The sequence below is a fragment of the Centruroides sculpturatus genome, unplaced genomic scaffold, assembly GCF_000671375.1.
Source record: "Centruroides sculpturatus isolate CEXI.00-Female unplaced genomic scaffold, Cexi_2.0 scaffold2186, whole genome shotgun sequence".
NCBI classification, from domain to species: domain Eukaryota; kingdom Metazoa; phylum Arthropoda; class Arachnida; order Scorpiones; family Buthidae; genus Centruroides; species Centruroides sculpturatus.
The window spans coordinates 36546-47373 of record NW_019386794.1 but is presented as its reverse complement, the minus strand read 5'-3'; the positions used below and the strand labels follow the sequence as shown (position 1 = coordinate 47373).

Sequence of the window (10828 nt, the reverse complement as noted above, 5' to 3'; positions counted from 1 at the left end):
AATAAAGTATTTTTTATAACCAAATAATTATTTTAAAATATTATCAAACAGTTGACTATAATAGATAATGATTATTTATTTCAAAATATTTATCTTTGTTTTCAATAGAAACTGTAGAGTTTTCTTGACAAATGATAGTTTCTGGAGCATGTGTTGATCAAACAAAACATAACCTAGCCAAGAATGGCTGCCTAAAAGGCAGGAAAACAAACAGAGCTTCTGGGCCTTGACACTATGTAGGAGCATTAGAACCAATGACAACAGTTTGTTTATCATTGAAATGGCAGTGACATTTAATTTAAATTCATTCAAAATAGTGATTGTCCTAAAGTTACCCTACTTGTCACAAAGTAACCCCAGTCTACGGTAAATGAAAAAGTATAGTTATCTTCTAGTTTCATATTTGTTTCATTCTAGTTTCATTAATACCTGCAGTTCTTTGGTGGAATATGATAGACCACTTTTATCAAATTTCCTTGTAAATTCTGTTAGTGTATTTTCAAAGTTAGGAACATCAGACTCGAACAATATGTTAAAGCAATTTTCACAACTCGAACAAACCATTGAAATACATTTTCTAGCAACATAACCGGATATATAATAAATTAAACACGAGTCACTTTTTTTTCTGATATAGGGGTAATGATCTTTTACCACCCAATTGCTACCAGAAATATACTTATCTGCAGCAGGTATGTTTCCAGCATCAAGTAGCTCATCAGTTTTTTTTCTGAATATTTGTTTTATCAAGTTGTGATAAGTTTGGTACAGAGATAAGAGAACTTAATACATTTTCTGTTTTTGGTGACCTAGCCAAATTATAGAGGCTCAGGTAATTAATAATTGTGAGGAACTGACTAGCATTAGGATGGTCATTGCAACCTGCAGACTGTCGATTTTCTATTTTGTCCTGGCTTAAACAAGAAGTTAGGATGTATCTATATTTGAACTGTTGAGTTAGGTATTGGAGTTACAAAAGAGTACTGTTAATGCTCACTCCGAGCCCTGTATCTGTGCTTTTGCTTAAAAATCCTTTACCATCACTACTATCAACAGATTTCTCCCATTCATCTATATAATTTAAAAATGTCACCAAAAACTGACATTTATCCGAATCTAATCTCAACCCATTAGACGGAACACGCGAGCTCGTAATATTAATCAGATCATTAATTTGCTTAACAAAATTTTGTGTAGCTGATATAATTCCAAAACTCCTCAATTTTGTCTCAATAGTCATATAGATCTTTTAGCATTTCATCACTGAACAGTCTGAATGCATAATTAACCCTCATTTTTTCATAATTATTTGGATTAATTACATAGCTGAAAACATGCGGCATAAATTTCAGGGTTTTGGGAGTATCATCCAGTTTCCATTCCTTTTTCGTATGTTCAATATACACCTCCCCTTCGGGGGTTTTAAATGGACCTTTCAAAAAATTGTTTCTCAAGCACTTAATGAAATGAGGGAAATCTGATATGAAATGAAAATTTCTCTTTGAATCTACTGGACGAGTTACTTTATATGAAATTTTTTTGCCAACTGGCTTATATCCAATTCCAAATTGAGCCCACATGTTCCTGTTCCATGAAGTATCATCACTTGTGTTAAAGTCTACCATTAGTCCAGATCTTTCAACCAGTGTTATAGCTTCCAGTAGTAGTTTTGATAGCAACTCACCTATAAAAAAAGGATTAAAAAATATATCAATTATTATGAGTTTATGTAATATTAACATGACATTTTTTTAGAAGTATTTGCAAAATGTACAATAGAAAAGTACTATAATTTACTTACCTGATATATTGCCTCCAGTTGCAAATACTCCCAGAATCTGTTGCCAGTCTCGTGTTAATGGTTGGTACATTATCACCATGCCACAATCACATGAAGTAGTCTTCGTGTGTTCTGGTGTAAAATCACCCAAGTCTACAAATCCTTCAATAAGACCAGAGGATGTAATGTCATAACTTCATCTACTGAAAGCCCAGCATGTTTTTGAAATTCATCTAATTCTCTGACTTTTTCTTTTAGTGCATCAAATATTTTGGATTAAAGCCAAATCCACTTTTAAAACTTCTCATATACTTCTGAAGTGTGTTATGGCATGGTAGTGTAAGAATTTTTTTGATTCTAAGATGCTGATACAATTTTATCCTCATGATGATACATTCCAAAATCTATTCTGGGTCATAAGGTAAACCATTGTTGGACTTATGTTTGGAATGTAGAAAACAGTGTTTTACTGCTAGCTGGTCTTTTGCAGGCAATGATTTTATTTCTTCTTCCCATGTAGACTGCTGAATTTTACTGTTTGATGTATGAATTTGGGTGATNTGCAAATACTCCCAGAATCTGTTGCCAGTCTCCTGTTAATGGTTGGTACATTATCACCATGCCATGATCACATGAAGTAGTCTTTGTGTGTTCTGGTGTAAAATCACCCAAGTCTACAAATCCTTCAATAAGACCAGAGGATGTAATGTCATAACTTTCTGAGAGTTCATCTACTGAAAGCCCACCATGTTTTTGAAATTCATCTAATTCTCTAACTTTTTCTTTTAGTGCATCAAATATTTTTGGATTAAAGCCAAATCCACTTTTAAAACTTCTCATATACTTCTGAAGTGTGTTATGGCATGATAGTGCAAGAATTTTTTGATTTTAAGATGCTCATACAATTTTATCCTCATGATAATACATTCCAAAATCCATTCTGGGTCATAAGGTAAACCATTGTTGGATTTATGTTTGGAATGTAGAAAACAGTGCTTTACTGCTAGCTGGTCTTTTGCAGGCAATGATTTTATTTCTTCTTCCCATGTAGACTGCTGAATTTTACTGTTTGATGTATGAATTTGGGTGATTACAGACTGTAATTTATTTACCTTCCTTCTTAATGTAGAATTTACTTTATTCAAAGCTCTATAAGTACAGCACATTGAGGCTTTTGCACAGTTTCTGATGTTTTAACTTTAGTTTTTCTTTGTCTAGATTTATGGCTTACAAGTAAATGCCTTGTATATTTGCAGGGGATGCAGGATTTACCATTGTTAGCAATAACTAAACATTTTAAACTGTGGATATAGCAAAATAAATTTTTCATGTTTTTAAAGCCAAACAAAATGTTTGATTTTAATTCTCTCTCTGTTGCAGCACCATTGCATATTTTCAACTTATCTGTATTTTCAATAATATTCTCAGCTTGCTGCAAAGAAGAAATTGGTGAAATGTTTTCAAAAAGAACACCCTTGATATATACTTTGCACAAAAATACATTTTCATACTGGGCAAAAGTTATTAGCTTTAGTGCATTTAGACTAGCAGTATTGTCCTCTAACTTTAGCTCATTTTCCGCATACACAATTAAATTAGATTCATTTTTTAAAGGGCACCTTATCCAGAAATCCGACACTTTTAGCTTTTCAAAATCTTTAAGCCGAAGGGACGAAAACGAGGAAGATGTGGAGGACAATTCTGGCTCCATATGTAGTTCCTTCGAAGAGAGAAGAGGAGGGTTGACCTACTTCTTCTTGTTTGTGTTATTACTTAAATTTCTGTTTGATCTTTTCCTTGGCAGTGAAACATTACTATAGTACTTTGGGTAACCTTCCAACTTAGTAGGAACTGCATCAACAGACACTATTGGAACATCACGGGGGGATAATAACTACTTCACCATTCACAGTATGTTCCCAATTTCTGATTATAAAATGTTCCTGAAAGTGTAATTGGCAAACCCTATTTTCTAGCCGCTGTAATAGATACTCGTCAAGAATACGCTTTTGACCGACAATGCCACTTTCGAATAATATAAAATTTTAAGATAAGAGTTACTTCGGTCATAAAAAATAGAAAAATAATAAAAGGAATAAATATAGTGTTATAGCTGGCCATAACTACCGATGATTTTGCTCGTGCTTCGCAAGCCGTAAAGCAAGTGTGTTCTTTACGGATACAGAAACGGCCTCCGGTAGTTTATGACTATCGCTATAGATATACGGTGTAGCAAACATTTACGAATACGGATACAGTTACGTTACGGAGTTTATAACTCGACCCTAAGCATTATTCAAAAGCTTCTACATTTGTCATTATTCTTTCCAAAATGTTAACATAAAGTTTATTCGGTTGAATTTATGCCTGGGAGGGAAAATGTTTCTAGGATTTTCAACGAAATGTTACAGAACAACGGTTCCGGGACGATGGCTTTATAGTCGTCCGGTCCGAGTGCGGGTAGCTTAACCTTTGACCTTCGGCAACTTCGATAGGAAAGAAAGAAAAGAGAATCGAGCCGGAGCCGACATCGTTCGCGTATTCGATGAAGTTGTCGGGGGATATCGACCACGGTAGAGAGCCGATCGTTAGAATGCGGATCCGAAGCGATCCTTGGTAGAAAAATAATATTAGAATTTTTATTATCACTTAGTTAGCGACAGGCATCTGTCTTGGCTTGTAAAATTAATGAATTATTACTTTTCCGGCTGTGTTATATATAACAGAGGGAAAGTAGGGCCATCGGTCAAAAAAATGGCCTTGGAGATTTTTACACTTTGGAGATAGGCTACGAATAGGCTGGAAACGTTAAAAAAATGAAAAAAGTTCGGGGGACTTTTACCGTACGTAGTGATTTTAGTGCGTTGTATTTGCTTTTTGACATTTATATTAATTAATTATATAAAAAGTTTTTAAATAAAACATAACAGATGGTGCCACACGCAATTTTAAACGTCGGACGTGGGAAAGTTACTCGACTCTTTGCTGGATGTTTTATTATTTACGTTTATTAAATAATACTGCATCTTTAAACTGCGGAATATTTAATCGATCGACGAAATAACTTAGCAAACCTAACAGTATTAATTAGAACCGTCCGTGTTTCTTTATTATAATCAGTTACGTATAAAGAACAAAATTGATCGCTTTAACATTATAAACGATTCGGTTCGTTCATTATACAATTAGAATTGTTAAAGATTAGCGATTCATTACGATTCACTACTGTATTGATAAATTATCGAAACAAATATAACCAAAAATCCAACTAAAGTTATACGAAGGCGATAACCCATGTAGGAAGAACTAATCGTTGTTACTGCAAAATACTACAGATGATATTTGTCAGACGTAATTCATTATCACTATTATATACGAGGCTACAACAGCAAAATATATTTCCGAAACTATTAGAATTTGAAGCAGTAGAGTAAAAACCCTACAAAATTACAAATAACTTTCGAGTAAATAAAGGAACAATTTGTAAGTAGAGCCTTAAAAATAAAAATATGGAAGTTGCCAATTCAATTGACAAATATATTTCAGGAACGGCTGAACTTTTCGTGTATATTATATTAAAACAAAAATAATAATAAAAAATTACGTAAGATGTCAGAAATAAATCCCCTTAAGTTTCGTTTTTTTTATCGTTGAAATTAATCTTTATGGCGGAATAAATGCAAATTCGATATTAAAAAAATTAGAACGTATAAATTTCCGCGAAAAAATACCTACACCAAAGAGCGTTTTTAAAGGAAAACTAAAAAAAATAGAATTAAAAATAAATGCTTATAGTTAAAAATATAGCTTCGAGTTGTAAGTACTGTACACGCTTTTCTTTCATTTAACACCGCCGCAACAAAACAACTGCAGTCTACAGTGTTTACAACTGTTTGACCTCGAGAACCGCCGTCGGTCGAAGTTGGCGGGACGTTGTCACGAAGTCTGGGTTCTAGCGGGGTCAGCGCTATTAACCGTAAATATTCAAATATAATGAGATTTTCCGTCATTAGTGCTAATTATATGCGAGGGGACGGGAATTGCGATCCTACGTCCTACACAAAAAAGTTCTACTCGGTCCAGAATGACGAAATCTGTCGAAGTCGTCGACTACGTCAGATAGAGGAAAATTCAATTTTACCCAATCGAAATACGCGAATTAAAATGTAATTAAATTGAAATAATATATAATACCACATTAAAATAATATTTAAATGTTAAAATACCAAAAAGCGTTCTTAAAAAAATTTAAAAAATACGATTTTTATTTTCTACCGAGTTTGCGTCTGTTCTCTCTTGAAACGAAACAAAGGCACGTGCCGGGTTTGTAAAGTTATCGCCCAGTTTATAATTGCATCCCGACTCGGAGAGGGGGTGGCGGGTTTTGGGCAACTCAGACGTATTTTCTGCTTCGAGAAGCGAATATTAGACGCTATTTACGTATTATTTAAACGAATATCGCAATATTCAACTATAATTAGCGACGAATTAATTTTTCCGGCGATTAGCCAACAACCGGAAGTAACGAGTTTGGCGGAAGATTTTACGGTGGGATGCTTCCGATAAGACATTTTCTAGTCTAAAAAAGTCATTTAACGAGAAAATAGCGAAATTAAGGCTAGGGAACGAAGGAAATAAAACAGTTTTAACGTTTGTTTACGTTCCGATTCCCGCCACGTCATCTGGAAGGGACGTCGTATTTTCCGGGGAAATTCCGAACAGATCGTTCCGAATCGACGCCGATTGGTAGAAGTAGAGTCACTCCCAACAGCGATCACCACTCGGAGCGCAAGAACTGTTTAAACGACAACCGTACCAGCCAATTAACGGCCAGAAGGTGTGCTTTAGGGCGGTGCAGTTTGGCGGGATTATTTACGGCTAGAGGGCGTAAAGACGAACTCGTCGGTCGGTGTGTAATCGGACAACCTAAAGAAAAGACAATTCGAGTAACTATATTGCAGACATTTATTAAACTTTAAATATTTGAAAGCGATATAAAATAAAAAGCGACTATCGCANAGTTTGGCGGGATTATTTACGGCTAGAGGGCGTAAAGACGAACTCGTCGGTCGGTGTATAATCGGACAACCTAAAGAAAAGACAATTCGAGTAACTATATTGCAGACATTTATTAAACTTTAAATATTTGAAAGCGATATAAAATAAAAAGCGACTATCGCATCCGGGAGTCGTCGCCGTATGGGTCGGTGTCACTCGACATCCACTGTCATAGATTACAACTTCGAACGTAAACGTCTCGGGTTCTGTTGACGCTAGAACGACGAGGTTCTTTTGTTATACACGGAACACGCTACAGCTTCGTAACCAGTACGTTAAACGATACAATAAATTAATTTCTTTTTAAAGAAAATAAGTCGGACTTTTGTCTTTTTAAAAACTTATTCTCGTCAATTATAAAAAGAAATACGATAATCGGAGAGACAGGAAGTGTTTCTAGATAAAATAAAAAACAACGCGTATCTATCCCGAAATTTAAAAAAAAAGGCCATTTTAAATTATATAAAAAACTCGATGCGCGAACTTTTGCATTTTTTCAAAAAATGTTAACGGATAAATGTCTGGCGTATTACGGAATCGGTGGCGTAAAGACCGTAGGCCTACAATTTTATTGTAATTATAAAGAAGAAAATATAATTAAATAAGTAATAGCGAGAAGTCGAATGATTGTTCCGTCAGTTTTATACCAAAAAATTGGGGAAGGAAAAATATACGAAAAAGAATTTAATAAAATCGGCTTTTACCATCTTATAAGAAGCGCTGGAAATTTAGTAGGGAGGGAATAGGGTTTAAACGGAAGAACAATTCGTTATTACAACCGGAATATAAGCCCGGCAAAGTTTAATCGCAACAAACCACTTTCTCCTAATTCAAATACGGTAATATGAGGAGATTTATACTAATAATTATGTCAATGAATTTCTATAATTCGACAACGGTCTTAACAAAGCTAACGCGTTAATAAGCACGTATCTCGAAGAAATTTATTGAATAAATGGAATTTTATGTTTCGGTTGAAATATATATTTTTTCACATTTTTGTATAAATATCGACTGCTGTGAAAATATAACAATTATTGTATTTTTATCATTTCAGATAAAAATCGACGAGAAGCCCGTTTTGGCAAATAACCGAAATCTTTGTGATATTTGGAGTATGACCGGTTACGATAAAATAAGTAAGAGGATCGATACTTTTAATACTATTGACCTATCTTCTTAATGATATTTACAATAGTTAAAACGTAAATACAGTGTGTATAGATAAATTTATATAATAGATATGATTGAATATTATCGATAAAACTCCAAGTAGTAAATACAGTTGTCGATTCAATTTACCGGGATCCTAAACAGTCGGAATTTACGTCTTAGACAATAAAATAATTTAATAGAATTCGGTTTTGGTTAATAAATAGCAAAATGTCTATTAGTATTCGTTTTATTCTTTCTTTTTTGTTAAATTTCTACGATTTATTGAAAAGAATGGTTTTTTTCTGCCAGTGCCGACTCGTCTTCTTACTTCTCTCGGACCCTACTTTTGGTAAAATAGTAATTTTCTACGTTTTAATTTTTTGTTAGGGTCTAAGCGATCAAAAAACATAACTAATTGAAATAAGAAGGAAATAACGAATCGCTAATTCGTCGACATTTCTTTCTGGTGTGGAATTTACGCCTTTATCGGGAAATTCTGACAAATTCCTTCTTTATTTCGTAAAGTCTTTCTTTTATGAAAAACAAACAACAAATATGTTTCACCAAGTTAATTTCTGATTTGTCCTTCTATTACAATGCGTAATATAAATCTAAAAACTAATTGCTTAAGAATTAACGTTACGTAATAGGAAAAGTGTAAACCGAATGATAATTACTTATACAAGAAGTACAATAATGATATTCTCGAATTGGGGTAAAATTTCCAATTATTTCAATTTCTTCTTAAACTTTTGTCTACGACATATAAAGAATTCTGTTAATTACTTCTTTTACCGTAAATGAATTGTAATTTCTTTCTGATGTTAATATTTATTAAGACGGATTAACTAAAAACTAACTATTTAGTATAAATTTAACGATTCGATTATTGAAGACGGGCAGCGTTCGTACGTAATCGTGCCACGTAATATCAAATATGATTGTCTCGGAATAATTCTTACTCCTCCTGCAAGGTGCAACCTGCCTCTTTTGCCGAATTGGCATCTACGCGAATTTTCGCTTACTCTTGCCAGAACGCCAGCCACGTCATTTTGTTAACTGTCGGTCAATTTTCGGGTCGACCTATTCGTCGGCTCTACGGTTCCGCGGCTTCCACGCACGTACCGGGTCGGTATTTCGTTAGAAGCTGGCGCAGAATCGATCTTCCGTCAGAGTAGTCCGACCGTCCTCCATCCGGGCTCTATAGAACCGGATTCTTGGTAATGACCGAAAAAGTTTAGAAAGTAGACTCGTTCAAACAAAATATCCGAGCGATCCGTCCTCTCGCTGTTCCATTTTCTCGTTTCGGAAGGATCTCGTAGCGATTTTGCAGTCCTAGTCTCTGTTTTTCTACTTTTTTGTCCAGCCGAGGCTCGGTGTTCCTAAATTTATCGTATTTGATTTTTGGATTAGTTTAGACACATAAGTGTAAATAAAATAAGTTTTTTAAATAAAATTACCGTCTTAGAAATGTTTAAAGTAACGAATTTTGTAAATTCCAATATAGGTACTAAGAAAGAAGAAATAAAAGAGGAGTCTGATATTAAACCTGATATAAAATTACAATGTGAAGTTGCTTTGGAAAGATTGAATTTTAAATTCGATTGTGAACATTGTAAAGAAATTGTTCGTCCCAAAGAGCGCCTTATTTCGAAGGGTGGTTTAGAGCGGAACGGGAGAACGCGCAAATCTCATCGATGTAAGATTTGTAACAAAGAATTTAAAGTGAAATACGGATTGACATCTCACGAAGTAACTCATAGTGACCATCGACCTTTCCAATGCGACATTTGTAATAAGAGGTTTAAAAGGGAAAACGAGTTAAAAATACATTACGAAATTCACGGTAATGGACGTAAGTATTCTTGTCGGACATGTAACAAACGTTTTAAAACAAAAAACTGTTTATACGGTCATAAACTCGTACATAACAATGAATACATGTATTCTTGTGATATTTGTAACAAATGTTTTAAACAAAAACCTCATTTGAAACAGCATAAAATCGTACACAGCGATGAATACAAGTATTATTGTGATATTTGTAACAAATGTTTTAAAAGAAAACCTGATTTGAAACAGCATAAAATCGTACATAGCGATACAAACAAGTATTTTTGTAACGAATGTAAAACTCGTTTCAAATATAGAAAAACTTTTGTCAGACATTGCTTTGTTCAACACGAGAATACGTTTGTGTGCGGAAGTTGTGATAAGTCATTTAAAACTAAAAGTGTGACGAAAGCTCGTTCCGATACTCACATTCCACAGTGTGATACCTGTAGAAAGAGATTTTCGTGTAAAGTTTCTTTAATTCATTATCAGATAATTTATTCTGGCAAAAACTCCCTTCCGCGGTCGTTTTATATCTAAATCGGAGTTAAAACGTCGCCAAAGTATCGGCAATAAGGACTTTCGGACTCGTCGACGTCACTGTCCCGAAACCATCTTCGATAGACGATCGAAGAATTCCATCGACGCCCGGGACGTCCGAACGGCTGATTGTCGTAAACCATACTATTTTGTACATAGTGTAAGTTTATTTTATGTTAAAATAAACGATTTTTTTAGATACTTGTCGTCTTTGTCTCGTCCACTCGCGTACGAATGGACCCTAGACCGTCACTGACGAGCAATTAATTGATTGCCCCCGGAAGTCGGCTTGTTACAAAAACACAGCTTCCCTATCATCAAATGTCACGACAGGCCCCTGCTTGCTAACGACATTAACTTTACTCGAAATAGCGCGCCACGCAATCGGGATAGATTTAAATGACTAATTTTGTTAACGATGCGTTTGCCCGAAATCTTGTGTCCGTGTCTTTTCTAGTATCA

General features: G+C 34.5%; 1 pseudogene; it reads right to left on the bottom strand.

The window, feature by feature from the left end:
• Positions 1-408: 408 nt before the first annotated feature.
• LOC111615780 lies at positions 409-3113 on the bottom strand (annotated as a pseudogene).
• Positions 3114-10828: the final 7715 nt, after the last annotated feature.